At 37.8% G+C, this 21,588-nt stretch overlaps 1 protein-coding gene across 2 annotated transcripts in view; it reads left to right on the top strand.

Moving 5' to 3' along the window:
• The window catches only part of Spt5 (Transcription elongation factor subunit Spt5), a 457,857-nt gene that overhangs the window by 58,966 nt on the left and 377,303 nt on the right, over positions 1-21,588 (top strand). The window lies entirely within an intron of this gene.

The raw sequence follows: 21,588 nt of genomic DNA, 5'->3' as shown, positions 1-21,588 counted from the left end.
AATCTCCTTGATGAGTTTAATTCCCTTTGGATAGGCTTTTTCTCAGAATAACAAAGAGACACACAAATGTTGTATAATAAAAATACAGTTTATTGGACACCTTTACATAGATACATCAAACAAAAGAAATCTATTAAACTCATGACCAAATAGATTTCATTTCATCTTCTTATAACAGAATGTAAATGAGCAAAGTAATTTGCCTATTGAGCAAACTCAAGGAGGGCTATTTCCTTTACATAAATCATAAACAACTATCTCCTCTTTTAAACTAACAAAATGTTTCTACTTCCTTACTCCTGAGTTCAATTGACTTTCAAAAGAATCTATTAACATTCTCCTTTCATTACAAAACAATTCCTACTCCAAATTGATAAAGCTCCGATACTCTTAATTTCAGTATAAATCATTACTCTGTTTTCTAACAGATTATAGCCTACAACCTTCTCTAATCTAGGTAATTATTACTATCAAATTTCTACAATTAACTACTTGCACATTCGGGGGTTACTGACATCCGTCTATCCCCTTCCAAAATTCATACCTAGTCATTCACTTATTTAACCAAATATTAACAAGTATCAATCACATCAAAAATTTTATATCTATTCCCTTCCAAAATTTATCTATATGTATATATTGACTTGCCTTGGGTAATGTCCTTCAGTTCATAACATTCACTAACTTATTCATTACAATAAAGTACTACTTATACATATGTGTTCAATCGAAAGTTCTGATAAATTGGTCATCGAGTGTCTATAGGCGGTGTGATGGTGCTTAAGCAAACTAATCACTTACTTACATAACTTGGCAGACTTCACGGTACATCCTTCTCTAAGCGAGTAGGGGATTCTTTCTATCTAGATCGCATCTCACAATCACTGGGGGAGTTCGATATAAGATACTGGATTCCTTCCTGGGTACCTTTTTATTTCTTTATGGACGCATTAATTTCATCTGATCAGAATGGCTGTACTCTTTTTGTCCGGCTTCGGATTTCATCAGCTCCAGCGAACTTGCTCTCAGAAATATCAGGCAATCTCGTTCCTTATAATGGAGTTGACTCCTTCTCATCTACTTTAAGGATCTTGAAAAATTTTCCCTCTTTCCTATGGCTCGTGTTCATCTCTCACTTCGAAACTCAGTCTACTTTGACTGACTGTCTGACCGACTTCTACGCTCCAACTTCATCTTTCCACTTACTCGACTGCTTCTCTCACTACTTATTAGATCACTAACTTAACTGTTCACTTAAAGCTTATCTATCCCTCATACTCACTACACATTAGAACTTAGCCACTTTTCTCCACTGGCTACTCTATCTAAAAAAAACTCATTCCTTTCCTTTCTTCTCCAACTCTCATCTTACTGCCCCACTCACTGACACTGACCCACTCTCATCTTACTGCCCAACTCACTGACACTGACTCACTCTCCTCTTACTGCCCAACTCACTGACACTGACCCCCTCTCATCTTACTGCCGAACTCACTGACACTCTTTTTTGTCCGTCTCCATCCACAAATTTTCCGAGTTTGTCACGCCTTCCTACAGTGGTTCTGCCAATCTCCTCCTTCCTATATTCATTTTTATCCTTTCATTTGTTGGCAGGTCAGCCAGCCCTGTGGCACGTGATTCACAATACCCCTCTCCTTTTTTATTTCCTACCTGTTGACATCCGTTGAGCTCTTTCATGTAGGCCGAATGCATCAAAACAACTCCTTCTGTGTCATCACAGCTTGTCTCCATAGCACTACAGACAAACCACAAATGTGTCACTGGAGACCATCGCGTCTATTTTTAGAGGCTTGTGTGTGCGTTTAGCCATATGCGTTTCCGGTGCGTGACCCCTCATAAACTTGTTGCGCCGTACCACCTGCTGGGCTTGCTATAGTATTTTCCGTCAGTTTTCTGTTTTTGACGGATTTAAAGCTAATTTTTCTGTTTTTCGTTCTTCCTACCTTTTAAGTTTTACAATCCTTACTGGATAATTCTTGTTTATTGAACTGACGCTATTAACATTTCTCCCAACGGCAAGAATCCAAAAAGGAAAACTAACTTCAGAAGTCAAAAAAAATATTTTATTTTTGTAAGATTTTCAGATCTTACAGACTATCAACTGACAGATGACACGTGGTTGTTTCCACCACACCAGACATCCATTTAGGCCAAAATATTGAGCAGTATTTTTATTAGTTGATATGGAACGCCTAGTAGCTTCCAAGATTAATTCCTTGAATACTTCCCATTTAGAATTTGCTGTTGGTAATATCATCTGTCTGAGACCACTGTAGTCACCTTTATGAAGGCAAAAACCGTTCCCTTTACTCCTGATGGTAGTTACCTCTTTGAGTAACTCCAACTTCAGCACAGGCGCCTCTGTAGCCAGGTGGGCAGGAGCAGCAGTGCATAGCACACGCTTCTTGATTAGACCGGGGTTCAAGCACTTGACTACCAAATACGGAGGATGTAGAAAGGCCAGGGAATGACCACCGCATATCCCTGGAGCAATATGGCCTTAGTTGCTAATGCTCCTAAAAACCAATTAACAACGACTTCAGCACACTATGGTCACTGCCACCTACTGGTTCCTTTATCTACTTATTCTTAATGCACTGCTAATAATCAGATCAAGAGTATTACTCCTCTCTAGTTGCATATTGAACTTGCTGCTGTAAAAAACAGTCATCCAGTAAATCCACAAAAGTTGCTAGCGTGCGAATGACCGACACACAAGTTCCATTCAGTATCTGGAAAGTGAAAATCCCCCATTACAGCCACTCCAAGATTTACGTAAGGGTTGCGTTATGCGGAACTTTATGTAAGTCGAATTTTACGTAAGTCAGAATTTCCCTAATTGCTTATGTAGCACTCGCAGCTGTGCGCGCTGAATTTTAATTGAAACAAAAAAGAAATGTTCTAACATGTAAATAGAATTATTTGTTCAATTTTTTTTTATTTTATACACAGGAAAAATTACAAAAGTGTATAAAATTACAAAAAGAGAGAGGAGACAGGCATAATGTTAGCAAGTTTTACTTTTTGAGCACTGTTGCCAGAATTAAGTCTCCAGCTGATAAGCATGCTGAGATTTAGAAGGGATTTTTTCCCAACATGTCACAAAATTTCTATGCAGCTGCAGAATCTGAACTGGCGACTTCACCGCATACTTTAATGTTTTGGAACCCAGCACGATTCTTCAACCTATTAACCCACCCGTTGCTTGCCACTAACTTTGCTTGGGGTTCGCCGTACTTATCCTTAATACCTTCATAAATACTTCTTGCTTTTGCTTGAATGGCCATTGGACTCGGGGGCACTTGCTTCTGAATCTGATTTTCCATCCATATTAATAATAGTTTTTCCCTCTTCGATATAGCACCTGAACGCAGTTTTGTGATCACTGTTGGCCTTAAATGCGTTGATCCTTTAAACATGTTCTTTTATACATACACTGTCCCTTAAAATAGTATTTGCTGTTGAAGCAGCAAGACTTAATCCTGGGCAATAAATGACAAATTTTGTCCTGCTTCATCCTTCTTAATTGGCCCCGGATGCCAAGCGTTTTCCGTGGCCAAGCGATTCTCTGAGCTCTATAAAGCGATTTAAAGCATTCTCCTTTAAAGGAATCACTTTTCTTTTAAGTTCCCCGTTAGTTTCTCTTAAGTTCTTAAAAAAAGCACTGTAGACTTCATCTTACAAGTTGTAAGTTAAGTCAGGAAAGAAAAGACAACTTTCCTTTAATTTTATTAGAGTTACTAACCAACTAACCTAACAACCGCTTGGCCACTCGTGGCATTATTCCTGCCTCCCCGTGGCGGGGCCGGTAACCTGAGTGGGAAAGCCAACCCTCAGGGCCAAAAGGAGTATAAAATGGACAAAGAAACCTTTCCCTCACTTGATCAGTTGAGATCATCTACTGATCAAGACCAACCCGATCATGACACTTATCAAAATAAAAGGCAAAAAACAGATCTATGTCAACAAGATCACCCAGCCTTTCTCCTTATTCATTCTGTATCAGATTCTCCTGTTAGCAAATTATCCCCATTTCTAATCCAAAAATGCTTGGAAAATGCTGCAGGATCACCGAAGATGGTAAAGTGATTACAGTCTGGAGATCTGCTGGTAGAGACAATGAAGCCAAAACACTCGGAATTATTATTGAAACTGACTACTTTTGGTGGAATTCCCGTGAAAATAACGCCTCATGCCACTCTGAATACATCTAAAGGAGTTATAGCAGTGGGATCTGATTAACATCTCAGAGGATGAAATTGTACAAGAAATGACAGATCAAAGAGTAATACATGCAAAAAGAATATTAATCCGGAAAGATGGAGAATTAAAGCCAACAAGGAACATAATACTGACCTTCAGTACCCCAAACTTACCAACAATGGTTAAAGCAGGGTATCTGAATTGTCGTATACGTCCATATATACCGAATCCCATCAGGTGTTACAAATGCCAGAAATATGGACACTCCCAGGTAGCATGCCGTGGCACTATGATTTGCCCAAACTGTAGTTCAACAGAACACACTCAAGCTGATTGTACCGTAACCTCCTTCACCTGTCCCAATTGCAAAGGTAACCATCCGGCATATTCAAAAAATTGTGAAATGTGGAAAGTGGGGAAAAAAATACAAAACAGAAAACAAAGTAACGTATCAGGAAGCCAAAAAGCACATCATGCAGTTTATGCCGAAACGCACGTATGCACAAGCAACCCAACACAATCATTCTATTGCTACTCAAACTGACATTGCTGTCCCTCCAAACATTTCTTTTGCAGATTGGGCCAGGTCCGTGCTTAATGCTAAGCCACAACCTGCCAAACACAAGCAACTGGAACAAGGAATTAATACTCCAATTTCAGTTCCGCCTAACATGCCTGAAACTACAAAAAAAGCAGAAAAAACAGTACCTACAGGTCATGCTCTGACCAAGAAACAATTCCCTGTACATATGGATGTTGACAACAAAACTGACCAAGAAGAAACTATATTAGAACTTCATGCAGAAGAACACATGGATACAGAGAGACCGGTTTTCCCCAAGAAAGACAGAAATAAATCAGATTGTTACAAACAAACTGCTTCAAAAAAACAGACAGATCAAAACATAACTCCTAAAAGCAAGTAATGCAGCACATACTTCAATGGAATTGCAGAGGCATACGAGCCAATATTGATGATATATATGACCTGATTAATAAGTACAATCCAGTGAGTGTTTGTCTGCAAGAAACAAATTTAACACCACAGGTAACTCTCTCAATTAGAAACTTCACAATGTACAGAAAAGACAGGAATACTGCAAAATCCGCACATGGAGGAGTAGCAATACTAGTTAATTCTAAAATCCCAGTTCGACATATCTCTCTACAGACTGACTTAGAAGCTGTTGCTGTGCGTATTGCACTTGGAATAACACTAACTCTTGTTTCAATATATCTCCCACCAAACAGACTTTTCATGCTTAAAGAACTAGAAGATCTTATAGCACAATTGCCAAAACCTTTCTGCCTTTTTGGAGATTTCAATGGGCATCACCCGTTGTGGGGATCTTCAAGCATGGATAAAAGAGGACATATGATAGAGACATTACTGAATCAATTTAGCAGTTAACCTTGCTAAATACTGGCCATCACACTTATGTCCATCTACCCACAGGCTCCACTTCAGCAATTGATCTATCAATCTGTTCTCCCATACTGTTCCCCAGTATGGAGTGGTCAACCTTATATCATCCACACAACAGCGATCATTTTCCAATTATATGTAAAATACAAATAAAAGAATCCCACTCTCCAGATTACAGAGTAAAATGGAAATTCACAAAAGCAAACTGGACAAAATATTCATTCTGTGTTTATTTTGATGATCAATTTATTAAAACACAACCAATAGATAAAGTCACAGAGCACATCACTGCACCAATTTTGGCAGCAGCTTCTGAGGCAATTCCTCAATCCTCTGCAAACCAAAAAAGACATGCAAAACACTGGTGGAATGAGGCCTGTAACAGTGCAAAACGAGAAAAAAATAAAGCTTGGAACCTATTTTGTAGATTTCCTACAACAGCCAACCTCATTTTATATAAAAAACAAAAGGCAAGGGCACGACAAATCAGGAAACAAGCCAAAAATGAAGCGTGGATTACATTTGCCAGTACCATCACGAAGGACACCAGCAGTCGGCTAATATGGAAGAAAATCCAACAATTAAATAATAAGTACATTCCCTTTTCTGCTCCAATCTTGATTAAGAATGGACGAGAACTGTCCTCCCCAAAAGAAATAGGCAATTTCCTTGGAGAGACCTTCAGTCAAATATCATCAGCTTCTGCGTACGACAATCCTTTCCTGAAAATGAAAACCTCTGCAGAAAAATATAAATTAAATTTCAACACCACCCAATCCCTTCCTTATAATCAACCATTCATCCTAGCTGAACTCCAAGAAGCTCTGAACAGATCAGCAAACAGCTCAGCAGGACCGGACGGAATCTACTATATAATGCTTAAACACCTAAATAATACAGCTTTAAGATTATTACTAGTATTCTATAACCAGATATTTCTTGAATGTGTTTATCCTTCCTCATGGCATCATTTTGTAATTCTTGCCTTTCCAAAACCAGGAAAGGATCAATCGCTTCAACAAAACTACCCACCAATTTCTCTAACCAGCTGTTTGAGTAAAACACAGAAAAAAATTATACATAGGAGATTAAAATGGATACTAGAAAGCAAAATGCTACTAAATATCAACCAATATGGTTTCCGATGAAACAGATCCTGCTTGGACCTTATGGTAAGAGCCGAAACTAACATTCGGAATGCATATGTTAAAAATGAACATCTGGTAATGGTGAGCCTAGATATTGAAAAGGCATTCAATACCACATGGAGATATGGCATTCTTCGAGAGCTGTATACCCTAGGTTTGAGAGGACACATACCTCAATTCATCCAGAACTTTCTCAAGTGCAGAACTTTTCAAGTTCGTCACCAGAATGTACTTTCACAATATTTTATTCAAGAAGAAGGGGTGCCTCAAGTGTCCATACTTAGTCCTACCCTCTTCGCAATTAGACTAAATACCATGACGCAGAATATTCCCAAAAGCGTAGAAATATATATGTATGCCAACGATCTTGCTATATCATGCCATTCACCAACAATTAACAGCATAGAGAGATAGTTACAACTTTCCATAAATAAGTTAGAAACATGGACTGTACAAAATGGTTATCGCCTGTCAAAACAAGACAATTGCAGTTCATTTCTGTAAAAAGTGCAGATTACATCCAGAGCCTGAACTTAAGTTAAAAAACCAACCAATCCCTCTTGCCAGCAATATCCGCTTTTTAGGTTTAATATTAGATACTAAACTTAATTTTTCCATGCACATAACTTATCTCAGAACTCTCTGCTTGAAAAAACTCAATATACTCAGAGCCATCTCTGCCATGGCATGGGGTGCAGATAGATGGACTCTCCTGCATTTGTATCGTTCGCTCATCAGGTCCCGTCTAGATTATGGTTCAATAGTATACGACTCAGCTAGGAAAACTGTACTTACAAGACTGAATACAATACAGCACAGTGCTTTTCGAGCTTTTCGAACATCTCTGGTCCAAAGTCTCTATATAAAGGCAAACGAACCACCACTCCACCTCAGAAGGAAAATGTTACTCCTCACCTGTGCAGCCAGGATTAAAAGCCTTCCAGATCATCCAAATCAACCGCTACTTTTCAATCATGAAAGGGTAACATTCTATAACAATAAACCCACTGAAAATAGACCAACTGGTATTAGACTACAAGATTTGATGTATTACTGGAATGTTCACTTTGAAAACACGCTCAAAGAAACCAAAATATCTGATCTGGCTTGGTCCTCAAACCCACCTTACTGTGATACCTGTTTCCATCAATGGGGAAAAAAGTCCATGGAAAGCTGCTACATCAAGCAACCGCACGAAGGACATGCCGCTAGCAATGCGCAGAGCTGCTTAATATATACTGATGGCTCAAAATCAGATGATGCCGTAGGTGCTGCAGCAGTCTTTCCCACATTTACATTATCTGTATCTCTCTCGACTGAATGTAGCAGTTATACTGCAGAACTTTATGCAATATACCTAGCTATATACAATATCAATATCTTTCTCAACACTAATAGTTTAATATATAGACTCCATGAGTGCGCTTTCCGCAATAAGTAGCAATTTCTCAACCCCACATCCCATAGTAAAAGAAATCAGGTCTCGTCTAAATCATTTGAGGAATCTGAATCATACCGTAAGTTTCTGTTGGATTCCAGGGCATGCTGGAATCACAGGTAATGAAACAGCAGACCAGGCAGCAAAGCACCCAAAGAGCAACGCACCTCCATCTTACCAAGTACCCTATACAGATTTATTAAAACATATCCGACGTATCTGTAGGGACCAATGGTTAAACATTTGGAAGACGCAGACAAACAATAAATTATTTGAAATTAAACAAGAACCACAAATATGGAGCTCGAGCTTGAGGAAAAACAGGCATGAAGAAGTAATACTGGCAAGATTGTGCATAGGGCACACACACCTGACCCACTTGTTCCTGCTCATGGGCGATGACCCTCCTTATGCATGCATTGTTCATCACAACTTTTTACAGTTCGACATAATCTGTTAGATTGTTTGTATTATTCCCATATCAGAAATACTACCTTCCTTTCTCTGACACAAATGCAAGAACTTTTATCACTAACCCACCTATTGGGAAACACTGCCAATCTGGATGAGCTTTTCGCTTATCTCAAACAAATTAGACTTTATGAATATATCTAATAACAAATAAGGCAAACTCCGGTACAATTCCAAATATTTGAATAGGCACATTTTGGCCACAGTTGCCCTTGTGCCGAAAAACCTCTACATCAACAACAACCTTCTTAATTAATCATCTTCATTTCTAAATCAGTTTTGTTTTGTTTTGTTTCCTAGCAATGCCAGCACTTGCACTTTCATTTGGTCCCTTTCTCTTCACCATTGTAATAAGTAATTTGGTCCTTGAGTTTGTCACAGACATTCTCTCAGATATGCCAGGCAAGCTGTACTTGCTACCTCGGAGTCTAAAACGCTGATGGAACTGGTATTTGGGTGACACTCAAGTCAAGTGGACCCAATTTCGGCGAAGTCCGGATGGTCTGGAACAGCCAAATCCTCTGCTTGCACCTTCACGATTGTGGGACTGTTAGTAATCTTGGGTATAACCTCCATGCACAAGTACATGATGGGTGACCACCCAGGTGTGAACCAACGTAAGCAGGGGTTGAGGTGTGGCGCCCACACCACGTGGAGGAACGCCACCCCTCTATGTTACCAGGCAGTACTAGGTGGTAGATGACTCTCATCAACCGGTGAAATACCACCACTTTGCTTATTGGAGGCTTGAAGTGGTGGAACCCTGTTTAGTCTCTAGAGCTAAGTTCCGGTCAACCCTTCCCTATCTCTTTGATCATGCAGTATGATTGGTGACTTTTGAGGTTATGATGAACGTCGTGGTGAGATCCAACATTCCTTACATTTCGAGGGTACAGCTCTAAAACGGTATTCGCAGGCCGGCCGCTAGTTAGTACACCGGACCGAACCTATTGGTAACTCTCTAGGAGGCTTCCGAATCAGCTAGTATATACTCTTGCTACCTCTACTCTGCCAGATAGTGACTGGAGGGAGTCCGAGTAGTGTGTATGCAGGGAGCATTGCTAAACTTCCCAAGCACTTCCTAATTCATTTCACAAATATACGTGGTCTCAATTCTAATCTCAATGATGTCCATTTCCACTTGCAGTCTGCCAAACCCCATGTACTTTTTCTGACAGAATATCAGTTATCGGTTGATTCAACTACTGCTCATCTCAGATGCCCAAATTATTCACTGAATGATTCCTTTTGCCTCAAAGGTGGTACTTGTGCATATGTCCGTTGTGATATTCCCTGTCAGAGACTTGGCAATTTGGAATCTCCTCTCTTTGATCTTCTCTGGCTTAAAATCTCTCTACCTCATTGTGTCAAATTCGTCTGTTGTCTGTACTGTTCTCCCAACTCCACTAATCACTTGGAGCTCTTTGACTTCCTCTTTCTGTTTGACTTCCTCAACAGCTCCAGCTGGCTTCCGTTTTCTAATCACACCGACCCAGCAGGTCGGGATGCTAAGGCTTTTGCAATTACTAATGACCTAGCACAGATTGTTCATTTACCTACAAGAATACCGGACAATCATAATCATACAGCCAATACGCTTGATCTTTTTCTCACAAACAACCCTTCTAAGTACACTGTCGAAGTGAGAGGTCATTTATGCACTTCAGATCACAACTTGGTGATTGTCTCTTCTCCAGTGGAACCTTTATCTCATGGCTATTCCCAACCTCGTGTTGTTTGGCATTACAAGAATGCAAAATGGGATGACCTGCGAGACTTCTTTTCCTTGGTCGGATTACTGTTTCAAAACTTCTGATGTCAACGTTTGCTCAGATCATGTCAGTGAAATTATTCTTGCAGGAATGGAATCCTTTATCACACACTCCACTCTAAAATCTCGTCCTTTATCTAAACCTTGGTTTTCCAATAAATGTGCTAAGGCTGTCCAAGAGAAGAATGTTGCATATCGTAATTGGCTTGTTTCTAATTCTTCAGTTTCATTTTCTGCTTATACCAAAGCTCGCAACAATTGTAAAGCAGTTATTAATCAGTCCAAACTAGAGTTTGAACAGGCTAAGAGTAGAAAACTTGCTTCTTGCCCTAATGGTAGCTGAGCATTCTGGTCTCTTGCCAAAGCTATTGGCCGCAACTTTTGCCCATCTCTGCTCCCACCTCTGTCCAAACCAGATGGTTCTGTTGTCACTTCAGCCAAGGATAAAGCTGACCTGCTAGCATCCCATTTTTCTTCCAGCTCATGTATAAATGATCTTGGTAAAACACCTCCCACCATTCCCAACACGCTCCATTCAATGCTTCCTGTGGTCTTCCGTCAAAAGGATTTTGATGAATCTTGATGCTAAGAAAGCTCCAGGTCCTGATGGTATTTCTCCACTTGTTCTCAAAACCTGTGCTCCTGAACTTACTCCTATTCTTTGCCACCTTTTTTCACTTTCTTATTCCAAAGGTCTTTTACCTCCTGCTTGGAAATTTGCTCATATCCAGCCAGTTCCTAAAAAGGGTGACAAATCCCTCCCATCCAATTATCGTCCCATTGCAATTACTTCTACTCTTTCTAAAGTAATGGAAAAATCAATTAACCGCCAACTCTTAAACTACCTAGAAACCTTCTGTCTGATCAACGATTGCCAGTATGGATTCAGTCACTGTCGATCCACTGGTGATATTCTGGCTTATGTTACCCATTTATGGACTGATTCAATGGAAAAGTTCGGTGAAACACAAGTAGTTGCTCTTGACATCTCAAAGGCTTTTGATCGTGTTTGGCATAAAGGTCTTCTAAACAAGCTTCCATCTTATTGTTTGCCAACTGTTTTTAGTAATTGGTTATCCAGTTTTCTCTGTGATCGCTCACTGAGGGTGATGGTAGATGGCTCTCTGTCTTCTAACGTTTCCACTAATGCTGGTGTCCCCCAAGGTTTAGTTCTTTCTCCCACTCTTTTCCTCTTGTATATTAATGACCTTCTTTTATTGACTGGAAATCCTATCCATAGTTTTGCTGATGATAGCACGTTGCATTCCACTTTTCATTTTGAGAAACCTTGCCCTGTTCAATCAACTTCTCGAATATCTGCTACCAATTCCTTAAATGCTGATCTCCAGGTAATTCTCCAGTGGGGCAAAGACAACTTAGTTTATTTCAACCCTTCTAAAACTCAGTCTTGTCTTATATCTCGCAAAAAGGATTCTTCTGCTCCTATGCTTATCTTTAGTGACACTCCGATTTCTAGGCAAAATGATATATCTCTTTTGGTGATTACCCTGACTTCTAATCTCTCTTACCACAAGAATATTACAAATATTGCTTCCTCTGCATCTAAAAAACTTGGTTTTCTCTTTCACTCTTGGCGTTACTTTTCTTCCATACAGCTTCTCACTCTGTATAAATCGCAAATCCACCCTGCCATGTAATATTGTTCCCACATCTGGAGTGGTACCCCCTAAACCTCTCTCTCTGGCTTCTTGATTCCATTCAGAAGAGGGCAGTTAGGTTAATTAATGATTCATCTCTAACAGTCTCTCCACTCGCTTTCTCATAGATGTACTGTTTCTGCTGCATGCCTCTTCTACAGATACTTCCATGGGTACTGTTCTTCTGAATTGGCTTCTATGATTCCCGCTCTCTCTTTCAAAACAGTCCGAACACGTGCCGCCACCAGCCAACATCCATTTACTGTCGAACTTCAAACCCACAGAACCAACTTTTCATCTTCCTCATTTATTCATTCAACTGCTGTTTTCTGGAACAACCTTCCTTCATACGTATTTCCTGAAAATTACAGTCTCCAGAAGTTCAAGTCCAATGTCAACAAATATCTTCTTTCGTCTTCTCAACCTCCAACCCAAGCACAGTACTAAGTACTATAGGTTCTAATACCTCTCGTGTTTGGGGTTTACATAAAAAAAAAAAAAAAAAAAAAAGTAAATGGGAATGAAGAGAAGATTCTGAAAATTTATTTGTTTTTTATATGATTGAAGATTTGAGTGAAGGGGAACTCATTTCACCATAATATCATAAAGTAAAAATCCTCAGGATTCCAGTTATCAATATTATCGCAAATGCAATAAGATAGAGTTTACTACCCATTGATAATAGATTGTGCTAACAGAAAAACCCAATAAACCAGAAAGTGCAAATTGTTTTTATTGTTTTGTGGTAGTGAAAAAAAAAAACATAATTTTTCTAAAACACATTTCTGGAGTGACCTCCAAACGTGTTTTAGAAAAATATCACAAAGGCATTCATAATTGATTCTTATAATGGAACATATGATAACGATGAAAGTGTCTGCAATTTCCATTATAAAAATTTACCTTTTAGAGAGATAAATAGCTTAGTTATATAGCGAAAATTTCAACTTCGAAGGTCTTGGAATAAATTACCAAAAAAAAAAAAAAAAAAAAAGTGTTATTGGGGTCACATTATGATATTTTCACAATACAGGAACTCCCCGACTTATGGAATGGTTGCGTTCCACGGAACGCTACGTGTTGGAATTTCCCCCATGCTTGTGCAGCACTCGCAGCTGTGCTCGCTGAATTGATTGAATCAAAAAATAAATGTTCAACGAACATGTAAATAGACTTAATTATTGTATTTATTCATTTTTTTATCTCATGCGCAGGAAAAATTACAAAAGCATGCAATTTAAAAAATTTTGAAATTATAAAATTACAAAAAAAGAGAGGAGACGGGCATAACGTCAGTAAGTTTTACCTCGAGAATCGTTGCCAGAATTGACATCTTCAGCTGATAAGTATGCCGCTGTGGAGGTTGAGGGCTGTGAAGATTTAGAAGGGGTCGGCCACTGAAACCTTACGAAAGAACATATTAATGGATGACTGGACGGTGACTTTTTTTCTTTTCATCCTAGATTTCTTTGTAGCAAGCAATCATATCATTCACCCCTTTTAACTTATAAGAATTGTTCGCTGTCAGGATCCATCTTCTCAAACCTTGTCATTGCTAATGCAATTTCATGAAATGTCACTGCCATCTCTCTGGTGATGAAGCGTCTCGGCTCCTCATACGGTTCATCTTGAGCTTCGCCAGCATTTTCTTCTTTTGCCATCACTGCCTGGAGGTCAATAAGTTCTTCATTAGAAAATTCCTCCATGTCTTTAGCATCAATCTCCAACTGAAGTAGCTCTGCAACCTTTACAATCTTATCTCTAACCACTTTAAATGATTCGTCTTTTTCAAATCCTTTGACGCCTTTTACGTGTCATGGGCATATTGTCTTCCATGCACCATTTAAACAGCGTTTAGAAATTTCCACCCAGGCTTTATTAATGTTTAAGATGGTATAGTAAATATTGTCAGATTTCCAAAAGTCTCTTAATGTAAAATTTTTCTCATCGTTTACTGCAGACAATGCTTGAGCAAATGTTGCGCGTAAATAGTATGCTTTTAAATTTGAAATAACACCCTGATTCATAGGTTGGATGAGCGAAGTCGTGTTTGGTGGTAGAAATATGACTCTCACGTTAGAATTGAAATCATCTAGATGCGTAGGATGTCCAGGAGCATTATCTAATAGAAGCAAAATCTTGAAAGGAACGTCATTGTCTTTAAAATATTTTTCAACCTCTGGAATGAAGCAACATTTAAACCAATACTCAAAGGGAGATATTGTTATTCATGCTCTCTGGTTCGATTGGAAATGCACGGGTAGGGTGGCTTTATTGATGCCCTTAAATGCAAGAGAATTTCCAGAATGGTACACAAGCAGTGGTATTAATCTGTAATCGCCCACTGCATTAGCCCAAGCAAGAGTGTGTCCCTATCTTTTGACACCTTTAAACCTGGCAATGTATGTTTGATCTGGCATTTTTTTTTTTACAATACAGAGCAGTCTCATCAACGTTAAAAATTTACTGCATAGTATAGCCGCCTTCATCGATAATTTTTTCCAGCACATCACAAAATTTCTCTGCAGCTGCAGAATCAGCACTGGCAACTTCACTGCATACTTTAACTTTGTGGAAGCCAGCGCAAGGCTTGAACATATTAAATCACCCGTTGCTTGGGTTGTGGTTTGCTATACTTATCCTTAATATCTATATAAATACTTGTTGCTTTTGCTTGAATGGTCATTAGAATCAGGGGTACTCACTTTTGAATCCGATTTTCCATCCATGTTATTAACAGCTGTTCCATCTTCGATATAGCACCTGAATGCTGTTTTGTGATCACAGTTGATCTTAAGTTTGTTGATCCTTTGACATGTTCTTTTATATGCTCATAGTATTCACTGTTGAAGCAGCGAGACCTAATTCCTTGCAATAGATGACAATCTTTGTCCTGCTTCTTACTTTTTAATTAATCATCTTCATTTCTAAATCAATTTTGTTTGGTTTCCTAGCACAGCCAGCATTTGCAATTTCTCTTCACCATAGGAATGAAAAGAAGTTTCTGAAATTTTGTTTATTATATGATTGAAGATTTCAGTGAAGGGGAACACATTTCACCATAATAGCATAAAAACCCACACAATTGCAGTTATCGGTATTATCGCAAATGCAATAAGATCGGGTTTACTACCTGTTTATAATTACTTGCACTAACAGAAAAGCTCAATAAACCGGGAAGTGCATATTGTTTTTTGGTCGGGACCTCCATAAACGTCCTTTCGAAAAATATCACAAAGGTGTTCAAAATTGATTCTTATAAATTGGAACATATGATAACGATGAAAGGGTAGTGCAATTTCCATTATAAATATGATCTTTTAGAGAGATAAATAGCTTAGTAATACAGCGAAATTCCAAGGACTTGGAACGAATTAAAAAAAAAAAAAAATGCATTATTGGGTTCACATCACGATATTTTCACAATACCTCCATTTATTCCTACGAGATGAACAATACGTTTCCATGATTTTTTTAAGTTTCCACCGGCCGGCAAAAACTTACTTAAAGTTGAATTTCTGTAAGTCGAGTATTACATAACCCAGGGAGTGCCTGTATAAGACATTCTGATTTAGTGACCCACTCTATTTCTCTGTACAGTTGTTCATTGTATTCATCAGAGCCATTAGGCCTACAACATACTCCTACTCTCAAATTTGCTTTCCTAGTTTTCCGACCCACCTAACACTGCCTCAATAGCATCAGCAAATATTCTTGCACCCTTTCTATTTAAGTGTATCCTATCCCTGTAGAAGCAGTCTGTCCTGTTAACAAGCACAGACCACGCTGAAAAAAATTCTACCGCTTGAGCCTTGCACATTCCCTCCAGGGCCGAATTGATTGACAAGGCTCTCATCATGTATTCCCCTCCTGTCGTGTCTGGGCAGAATTGCAGACACTTTCAAATTTATAACTCTGGCTACCCACGTTTGTGTCCCTCTGTTTTTAATTCCATCTTTGCATTTTTTCTCCTTCAGATAAAATCTGTTTGCATTCATTTCAATGGTTCGAGCCCGTGACCACCAAATACGGACGATGTGGAAAAGTCAGGGAATGACCACAACATATCCCCGGAGCGATATGGGCCTTATTTGCTAATGCCCCTAAAAATCAAACAACAAGCATTCATTTCAGTGTCATTTGTAAAACAAACTGAGTGGAAACAATTTACCCATGGTGGGGGGTAGTTAATTAGGCAGATTGTAAATTTAGAAATCCGTGATTCTTAATGGTAATACTTAATGCAATTTTAATATCAGAATCAAAAAAATTCATCCAAAATATTGCAAAAAATATATAAATATATAAATGACAAATATCCTAAACCTAAAAATAAGCAAGATAGAAACAAACACCCTGTATGTATGCACTTGGTATATTTTTGAACCTTAAAATGTAGGAAAATTTTAGGCAGTGTTTCCCAGTAAGAAGTTATGTCCTATAGTCCAGAAAAAATATGGTAAGTCCTCATTAGGAATGAATTTGTGATAATAAAGAAATAAAAAAAATTCCCCAACCTTTTTTCATATTTATTACTTCATTCTCAGTTTCTTTATATCCATTTATGTTAGTGTTGTAGATAAGGGATCTTATTTTGTCAATTAGTAGAACCTTGTCATCACTTTTCATTTTTAATTTGTCTGCAGAAGGATGAACAACCTGTGGGACATAGAACTAATTTAATTTATTTTGTTTCACTAGAAAGTAGAAGTTTAAAGTTTCTTAACCACACTTGAAATAATTATGTTAAACATTATTGTTAGCCTAAACCAGGGATCTCCAAAGTGGTCCATATGGGTTGATGAATTTCAAGGGGTCAATTAAAAGTTTTTACTCTTATTCATAAATTTCAGGCCAAGTCCAGAAATAGCCAAGATTTTAATATACTGAAATACAAAAACATAACATCTTGAGAAAATTTAGTTATTTTTGAAAGACAACTTTTTTTTTTTTTTAATATTTAAATTAATTTTTTAAATTTATTTACTGATCTAATAGTAGATCCTGCAAGGACTTGACCATTACCTTGCTTTCTGTTATATTGTTATACTATGAATACTAAATTGAAAGACGATCATTTCATGAAACTTTCACATGTGCACGTACTCTAAAATATAAGTTGAGCTACAACCCCAATAAGTACAATGGCTGCCACTATATCTAAGAAAAAATATTGACAATATTCACAAGAGTATTTGAAATTTGGATTTGTGCCCTCGATTGACAATGAAACAATGCCTATTTAGGCACATAGGTATTGCTTCGTGAAAAGACTTTCATTAATGATGTTACGAAATGAAATCTTTGAATATGAAAGAACACATAGAATGGATGCATCCTGAAAAGAAAAACAAAGATCTTAAATTTTTTAAGGCGCTGAAGGAAAAAATTCAGAAATCAGCCAAATTTAAATACATTTTTTAAAGCATCTGCTTATGCTGATAATGAAGGACTAAAGGCATCATTCAATATCTCTTATTATAGCAAAGAAAGGAAACGCATATATCATTGGTGAGGAGATTATAATACCAGCGATTACAGAGGTGATTAAAACGATTTATGAAGAAGGATTCCTATCCTGTTTTAAAATGCTTTCCAATAAGTGCGAATACAGTTCAACGATGCATTGATGAGATGACTGATGATGTGGAGAAAACCTTGGTGTCTGATCTTAAAAATTTCAAATTCTCCATCCAACTTTGATGGATCAACTTTTGGTAGTTCAAATATTCTAATGACCTATGTGATGTATTATAGCCAAAAATGTATTGTTGATGAGTTTTTATTTGCCAGGTATATGAAAGTGGATGGAAAAGGTATGACATTTTACAATATTTGGAAGAGTACTTTAAGAAACACGGTTTCCCTCAGCAATATAACTGCAGTGGCTACCGATGGGGCACCAGCAATGGTTGGTCGTAAACAGAGGATTTGATGACCCTCTCAAAGAAAAGGTTCCGGAAGTACGCATTGTTCACCGGCGCCTCTGTAGCCAGTGAACAATGGAGCAGCAGTGCGTAGCACACACTTCTTGATTATGACCACCAAATATGGAGGATGTGGAAAGGTCAGGGAATGACCACCGCATATCACCGGAGCAATATGGCCTTAGTTGCTAATGCCCCTAAAAACCAAACAACAACAGCATTGTTCACTGTATGTTACACAGACACAGTCTTGTAGCAAAGAAACTCATTGGTAAGCTGCTTGTGTTCTAAAAGCATGTATCAGATCAATTAATAAAATCAAGCCCAGCAACCCAAAGGTCGCGGGTTCGATTCCTGCCTCGGGCTTGGATCAAAGTACTGCAAAAACCTTGGGAGGTGCATTATGGCCATAGAAGCCTATGCGCCAACAACTACCAAAAAATAAAAAATAAAATCAAAACACATCCACTTAATTCATGTCTGTTTGCCATGTTATGTGAAAAAAAATGATAAAATGTTCAACCAATTACTTTTGCATGCCGAAGTAATTTGGTTGTCAAGAGGTGATAGTTTGCAAAGACTTGTCGATTTGTATGACTCAACTGTGGAGATTCTTGCGAGCAGAGATCCATCACTGTGACTAGTTGAAAAAGTGTAAGAACCATCTGTTCTATTTGGCAGATCTATATTGAAAATTTAATGAAGTACAGAACAGACTCCAAGGTAAAGGAAGATGTTACCATCATTCAAGCTCGCACAATTCTATTAGGGTTCCATATCAAGATAGACCTATATAGATCTTTGTTGGCATGCAGAGATTTTCAATATTTCTCAAACTTAAAACAATTGGAAGGAGGAGGTAAAAAAAACTTTCTGATGATCATTTGGAGATATACATAGAGCATCTTGAAAATTAAAGGAAGATAAGATACATTTCATGAACCTGGAGGAAACGAATGTACCTGGTTGGATCATTACAGGATTTAATATAAATATTGAAAATGGAGTTGAACCAGGTTACTTAAACAATGAATTTGTTGATATGTATGTTGACACAGAAGTTAAATCGTTATTTAATAATCACTTCAAATAATCACTGATACTTTAAAAGTATCAGCGATTATTGGAAGAATACAGGTTGACCTCAATTAATGCAATTAATTCGTCCCGTGAGCACATCTTGCAAATCAGAAACGCATTAATTGAATATAATAACTTGTGATATTTTAAGGAGTCCTTATGTGCTGTAATGTGATAACTAGATCGTATGTATAGCTTAGCTTAATTTTCAGCACTCACCTCATAGTAATCCGCTTAGCTGGTGGAGGGTTTTACCACATACATAGTGGTTATAGGATTCTAATACTTTACAGGGATTATGGGTTTAAAATTAAGTTATGGGCTGTAGAAAAATTTTTAAGAAAGGAAAGTGCACCTTCCACGGTTGCCTAATTAAATTAAATTAAATGAAGAGAAAAAAGAAAGGAAAATATAAGCTAATAATCGCGCACGAGCGACTTTCAAGTTTCCTCGTCTTCAGTTAGCTATAGTGGGGGGGGGGAAGAGAGCGCGCTTGTGTTATATACGGGTTGGGTTCCCGAAATGCATTTCAGTGCACGTGGAAACTTGATACGTGCTAAATTCCAAATGGGGGAGAAATTGGCGGGAATCATTTTGTTTAACACATTGAGTGATGTATGGCGCTTGAACCATTCAATAACGAGGGCTTCGTTTTCAAGGATTTTGTAGCTAGAATTTAATTTAATTACTGTGATGGCTGAATCGATGAGTGGGTTGTGATTTTGAGTTCTCGGTTCATCGATTCAGCCATCACAGTAATTAAATTAAATTCTAGCTAAAAAATCCTTGAAAACGAAGCCCTCGTTATTGAATGGTTCAAGCGCCATACATCACTCAACATGTTAAACAAAAAGATTCCCGCCAATTTCTCCCCCATTTGGAATTTAGCACATATCAAGTTTCCACGTGCACTGAAATGCATATTTCGGAAACCCAACCCGTATATAACACAAGCGCGCTCTCTTTCCCCCCCCCCCCCCCCACTATAGCTAACTGAAGACGAGGAAACTCGAAAGTCGCTCGTGCACGATTATTAGCTTATATTTTCCTTTCTTTTTTCTCTTATTTAATTTAATTTAATTAGGCAACCGTGGAAGGTGCACTTTCCTTTCTTAAAAATTTTTCTACAGCCCATAACTTAATTTTAAACCCATAATCCCTGTCAAGTATTAGAATCCTATAACCACTATGTATGTGGTAAAACCCTCCACCAGCTAAGCGGATTACTATGAGGTGAGTGCTGAAAATTAAGCTAAGCTATACATACGATCTTGAATATAATCAATAGGAAAAATTATAATTGGTCACCTTCAGGAATGTCCATGAAGAATTTTAAAAATACCTTTTAAATAATTTTTTAAGTGCATACCATGTAAAAGATAATGAAAATAATTATGGAATTAAATGTTTATTGCATAAAACAGCGATACCCGACATCTGTCGGACACCACACAAACTACTAGCTCAAGATAGTTCAGTTTCAACATTTTTTATTAAGTTGTTTGGACCTAACTGTTTAATAAACCGAACTGTTAGGTATTTCTTTTGGTCTAGGTGCGCCGTGAAAATTTTACTGAGACACTAAGGGCGCCGTGAACCGAGAAAGTTTGGGAGCCTCTGACATAAAATACACAATGAAGAAACAATTTGTTATGGAAATATTTGAACAGTGTTGACTTTCTCTTTTCATCAGTCAATTTCTGATAGCCGACAACAATCTTGCGATACAAAAGATTTCATCTAGTTCTTTTACCGTTATCTCCTTCGCGGCAACATTTTCATCTCGCTCATTTAAAAGTAAGAATTTTTAAATGCAAGTCTGCATTGCCTTTATTAGCAGGAGACAAACAAGTAACATGTCTTCTTCCGATGATTGATGGAACACACTGATGCGGGCAGCATGCAAACGTTTGTTTATTGCCTGGCCGACACGCGGTAAGCTTAACGCGCAATTCAAATCTTTTTCAACTGTCACATAAAAAAAAAAAAAAAAAAAGATCATTAACTGGAAATTTGCATCGTGAAAAGTGGTATAATTTTTTTCAAATAGCGGTAACTGTAAAATGCATTAATCGAACTTGCATTATATGAGGCCTGGCTGTATAAACATTACAACAAAATATCCCAAACTTTCTGCAGCTGTTCAGACATTTTTACTTGCATTTCCGAGCACTTACATGGTTGAAGCCAGTTTTAGTCACATAAATGGAGTTTTAACAAAAGAAAGGAATCGACTAAACTTGGAAGATCATGGTGAATTAAGATTAAAACTCACAAATCTCAAACCCAATATTTAAAGAGCTTATAAAACCCATCAACCACATCCTTTGCATTAATGATGTTCAATAAGTATATTTAATATGATATTTAAAATTCAATAATGGATACATTAATTTATTTTTAATGTTTTATTTTTACAGAGGAATTCAGAAGAAAAAAAATGCA

This window comes from Mastigoproctus giganteus, chromosome 10, assembly GCF_048544385.1.
Source record: "Mastigoproctus giganteus isolate SK-2022 chromosome 10, ASM4854438v1, whole genome shotgun sequence".
Classification (NCBI taxonomy): domain Eukaryota; kingdom Metazoa; phylum Arthropoda; class Arachnida; order Uropygi; family Thelyphonidae; genus Mastigoproctus; species Mastigoproctus giganteus.
This window is presented reverse-complemented; position numbering and strand designations above follow the sequence as displayed.